The sequence below is a fragment of the Sinohyriopsis cumingii genome, chromosome 5 (genome assembly GCF_028554795.1).
Source record: "Sinohyriopsis cumingii isolate HCF-2022 chromosome 5, ASM2855479v2, whole genome shotgun sequence".
Lineage (NCBI taxonomy): Eukaryota > Metazoa > Mollusca > Bivalvia > Unionida > Unionidae > Sinohyriopsis > Sinohyriopsis cumingii.
Window position 1 is genome coordinate 40221281 of NC_142965.1, and position 6077 is coordinate 40227357.

Sequence of the window (6077 nt, forward strand, 5' to 3'; positions counted from 1 at the left end):
AATTATATCCATGTCACCACCACACCAAGTTTGATGAATATTTCGCAACGTGTGTGTGTCTACGCCATTAAACACAACTAAAATGTTGCAGTTGTCTCTGATCACCTTCGGAATTTGTGTATATCGTTGAGTAACATAGATCACGTCTGTATTTTTATGTCTCCCTCGGGAAAATATTCTGGCTGGATTTGATTGTTTATCTAGCATCACATCGTCGTATACAACTAAATTATTAATAAATCCGTCTATGGAATCTACGGATGGTGCTTCATCAATATCGGTTATAAACTCTATAACATCATTATCTTCATCCAGTAATCGCGCGTTTTCATTGAAATCTTTAAGTACATCATAACATCGCTGATCATCAACGGATGGTGCTACTAAATATAATTTATCCCATTTCAACCATCTCATTATCAGATTAAGTAATAATTGCGTCTTACCCGATCCAGATGGTCCTATGATAATCATTCTGATGGAGTTCGGTAGCGCAGGATGATGCTTAACTGGCTCTGGCTGCCGAGTTGCTGAGAAATCAATTATATCCATATATATTATAACATGAATTTATATTGTTTACGCTGTAGAATTAAAACTCCAACTACTGATTTAGCCACAGTTATAACAAAAAATAAAAAAATAGCGTACGGTGGAAAATGTTCTGTGTGCGGTAGAAAGAAATTTTCGTTTTTACCTAATAGGCGCGGTGGTGATATTGCTAATTTGATGTCAAAGTTTCCAGGTGCTCCATGGGCTAAATACAGTGGAGAAAAACATCTACCGGGATATAATTATTGCGGTCCTGGTACTCGACTCGATATCAGGCTCGATGATCAAGATCAACCAAAACCAGGCGAGGAACCAATAAACGCTATTGATCGAGCTTGTCATGCTCATGATGTAGCTTATAAAAGTCAAAATCTACAAGATAGGCATATTGCAGATGTAAAATTAATTCATTCATTAAATTCCATAAAAAATAAAAATATTAGAGAATCATTAGCTAATTGGTTAGTAAGATCCTCGATGAAAGGTAAATTAGCGATTGGGGCTGGTAATTAATAATGGAATCAATTTATTATTCGCCGAGAGGATACTGGAGAGGCAAAGCAGCAATTGGTAAACTCGCTGATGCAGCAGCGGTTAAACATTCTACTGCTAAAACGTGGTTGTCCAGGCAGGCAATATGGCAAATTTATCTACCACGTCCTAAACAAATTCAGTACGCGTATTTCGATGTCAGTGTTCCTAATGAAGTTCATCAAGCTGATATTCTGTTTTTACCGCATGATACTGTGCGTGGAAAAACTTACAAGTACGCGCTAACCGTAGTTGATGTTGCAAGTAGATATAAAGAAGCAGAGCCGCTATCAGCGAAAACATCATCTGAAGTAGCCGATGCGTTTGAACGAATTTATCAACGAGGTGGTGGACCACGAGGTGGTCTGCGATGGCCACAGCTACTACAGGTTGATCCTGGTAAGGAATTTCTTGGTCCAGTATCATCGCTGATGAAACAACATAATACCAAAATACGACGAGGTCATACTGCGATTCACCGTGATCAAGCAATTGTTGAGCGATTTAATCGAGCACTTGCTGAGCGGTTATTTGGATATCAATACGCGAGGGAATTTATTCAAGATAAAAGATCTCGCGAATGGGTGGCAAGATTACCAGGCGTGATAGCTGCATTAAATAATGAGATCACACGAACAACCAACATGAAACCCATTAGCGCGGTCACAAAAAAAAATATACCAACACAACGAAAAGATGCTGGAAAACAAAAAATATTAGGTGATGTCACAGTCAGATATTTATATGAGCCTGGTGAACTTGAAGGTGGTAAAGCGATAGCAACTGATCCTATTTGGAGTGTTACCACACACAAAATATCTACCGTGACAAGATCCACTGGGAGAAACGTAGGCGTTTCCAGACCTGCAATCTACAGATTAGATTTGGCCGCTCCTCAGCGTGGATTTACACGTGAACAACTACAAATAATTCCCGCGGATACACAACTACCACCAAAATCACTCCGGTGATTTCGATCACTTAACTAGCGCCTCTACGTCGATTACACTCAAGACAGGTTAACATGGTATTTTCTCGTGTATGACCGCGACTATTATCTTTTCTATCTACGGTAAATTGTCTTGAATCATTACTCGAATACCGCCATAACATTATACAATTACAACATGCGCAATGATTGTTCTGCTGCTGTTTTAACTCAATAATAAATTCAACATGAAGATCAAAGTCACGTTTATTTTTTTTATCAGATTGTTTGTATCCGATTAATTTTTTTCTTATTATATCATCATCGATGATGTTAAATTTATCAACGATTTCAGGAATTATAATTCTACGTAATTGAGATATATTTCTGACCCTCGATACCGCCAAATAAACTAAATTTGACCACTCTATGCGATCGTCTACAATCCAAACTCGTGTATCAGAAATAGTTAATCCCTGAGACGAGTGGATTGTCATGGCGTATCCCAACACCCATGGAGATTTGTCAGCGCGTAATGCATCTTCGACCACACTGATATCAACGGCGACAATATCATTTAATACGAGATTCTGTTTCCTTGACTCTGTCAAGGGTCCTGGAATATCAACATTAATATTCTGTTTTCGTGTATCTGATGGTCTATAACACAACGGAACAGGTAATTCTGAGTGTTTTTCTTTATGCAGCTGAAATAACTGTTGTTGTAAAGCGTCTCTGATTATTTTTCTACTTGCTACGATCAAATCGTTGGGTCTCCATGAGTTCAAAAAATCACTCATTGATGTCTCTGAGATCACTCCACGTATTATTTCACACTGAATTTTGTTTGATTGCAATCTGATTAATTTTTTAAATTCCTTCAAATTTGCATCAAGAGCTCTATGATCATCATCTATTTCTTCGTAATAATCAACGAAATTTTTTAACCAATCATGTGGAGATGGTCCAACAAAAGGCGGAGGTTGACCATGATCGCCACACATTATTATGGCGGTATTTTTCGTCAACAACCAATCAAGAAACATTTTTAATGTATCCAATGACACCGTGCATATCTCATCCCAAATAATTATTTTAGGTATATATTTTTCTCCCATCCGTTCAGGAGTCCATGTATCTCCGCGCCACCGAAAGAAACTATGATACGTACACGATTGTACTTGCCGCTGTTTCATCTCACGTGCGAGTCTATGTGTGGGTGTCAGCACGATCATATCTGAATTTCTAAAAACATTAATCGTTCGAGTTGTTTTGCCGCATCCACCAGGTCCATTGAGATATACTGTCTTATATCTGGTTATTGGATCACTCAATGATGGTGCCTTCGACATTTCTGATATTTTATTACCCTCACGATAAAAATCTCTCACTGGAACATCTGCTGATTCTGTGTAATTGTGTAATAGTTCCTTTTTTATTCTCCACGAACCCCATCGTTCATCATTACTTGTAAATTTCATAACAGGTTCTAAATATTTACTTGAAATATAAAACGAATCTGTTGCGACTCTGACTGCGGTCTCAGGAAATCTATTAATCATCGATAATAAATTTATAGAAACATAAGCCAACATGGAAGATCTTAGATGAGTATATTGCGGGGATACGTCATTTATGTAACTAACGATCGTACCTAATTTTGTTCCGTCGGATAAATAAACACTCTCTCGATTTACAAACGTATTTTTCGCCGTTGTATCAGCGATTATAAAATCGTACTCTGCATCATCTAGAATTAATCGTGCGTGATGTCTTTTATAATCATATGCACCACCTTGAGTAAATTTTCCTATAATTTTTCTACCGAGATCTTTTGCGGTTTTGAGTTTATTAGGAATATCATCTTCGGAAATATCAGGATATTTTTCCTTAAACTCGCTGATAACTTCAGAATCTGACATGGGCAACCAAACTTTGGTCTGTGCATGATATGATATAATTGCCTCACTGACCACCAACGATGTCAGTATCATACAATCTAGCATATATCGCAACAAAACTATAGGTGCCCAACGTTTTTCACAAAAATGTCTGCCAAACCAAACATAACAAATCTTGTGAAGATTTTCGTTAAACTCGAATGATTCAATACAGGCGAATCCAGTCAGATCAAAATCAGGTAATGGTCCATTAATTGCCACTCGCGTCATCTCGTTTGTTGGGTGACCAAATCTTTCAAAGTACGTAGAACAATCTCCGTATCCCAGAAAACTTCCTGGATAACATGCAACCATATCAACCGAAATAACATCATTGTAATTATATTTGGTATTCCATAATCCGCCATGTCCGTATTCGACGCAACTTGCGCGTACGTCCTCGAGTAAATCAAATCGTGTTGGTTTCCATGAATTTCGTTCTCTGGCGAAATGAGCCGCAACAGATGGAACGGTAAAACAATTAGTTAGTAATTTGTCAGTATTTTCCGCGTGCTTGCACTGTAAAAACGTCGCAAGATTTTTCATCTCGTCATGGAGGGATTCTGTGCGATATATTTCACCGTTCGGTTTGACAAACTGATCAAATTCACCCTCCTCATTACTTTTAAATAACCATACCGATACAGGATCGGTTTTACTTATTTCGTTGATAAAATCAAACATATCTGCCCCAGAATTATCTGGGGAGTAAAATCTAACAGTTCGATCACGTGGAAATATTGTTACTGCGTTAGTCCATGCGTGCGCGTTATGATCGATAATATTTATTGGAGCTCCCTTCGATTTATATTTCGACTGGTACAGTACTTCTCCCGTTATTGTCGCCACAGTTATTGGAAATTTTAATATTTTTCCTAACTCAGCAACATCTTTTATTGTAGCACCGGTATCCTTAACTGAATCAGCCCACGAGTTTATTTTTTCACGCCTTAAATCAGTTAATCCATTTCCACGCATCGCGTTTGTAAAGTGTTCTATTACTCGTTCGGCCACACAATTTAACCTTGAAAATTTCATCGGCGCTAGTTTATCAACGTTGGGTTTTTTATTTATCTCATAGATTCCATAAATAACCGCCGTTACAGGATACGCTCGTTCATAATACGGTTTGTCAATACCTGTCAGTAGACCCGGTCTGGAATTTTTACTTAATATGATAGTTTTATTATTACCAAGGACAGGATCATATTTGTCACGGATAATCCAACTATCTGTTTCTGTTAATACAATAAATTTTACTCTGAAGAAATATTTTTGATTGCCCTCGTATTCAGCGATGTAGTTAATGATAGTTGCCGCTCGCTTGTCGTTCATTGTAGCGTCCTTGACAGTGTTGCGTATAATCTTGAACGTTGACCATGTATGAGATGCACCATCCGTGTAAAATTCTTTCTTGGCGTCGTGAATTTTCGAGATCAAACTTTTATTTTTCGGATCAACCAGATCTCGTACTGGCAAGTCAGAAGATAATCTGTCAAGGTTGAATTTATATTTAACAGGCCTAGTTTGGGATAATCTCTCAAACTCGTTCATATAATTAAAACAAATATTTAAATAAAGAAAATTATATATATATATACAATGTCCCAATGCAGATGGTTGATGATCGGCTCAGTAAATCGATGCAACAAATCCTGTAGAAAGGAATTTTGTTGGATGCACTCACAAAACATACGACGAGGAAGTCTAGGACCAATACCATGTCTACGGTGTGGTTTTGGAGTGCGAGGAAAGACAGAATTATGTGGGAAGTGCGGCGGGAAACGGTTCAGAGAACTCAAAAGATATTATGACAAAAAAAATAATAGCGGTGAAAACGCTATAAAATCCGTGAGGGATTATATATCAAGATTTCAGACAAACAATGATTTAAACGTATAATATTATTATAATGGAGCAAAATATATTTGTCCCACATCCTGTCATAACAAACTATGAATCAAATATTAATGGTATCATCAGACAATGCAAGTTGAAGAGACAAGTTGGTTATATTAATAATTTTGGTTATCTAATGTTCACATGCGGGGGGGGGAAAAGAAACATTATCTGTGTCATAGATTTACGTATGAATGTTTCTTCGGAGTGATCAATGACGGTCTTGT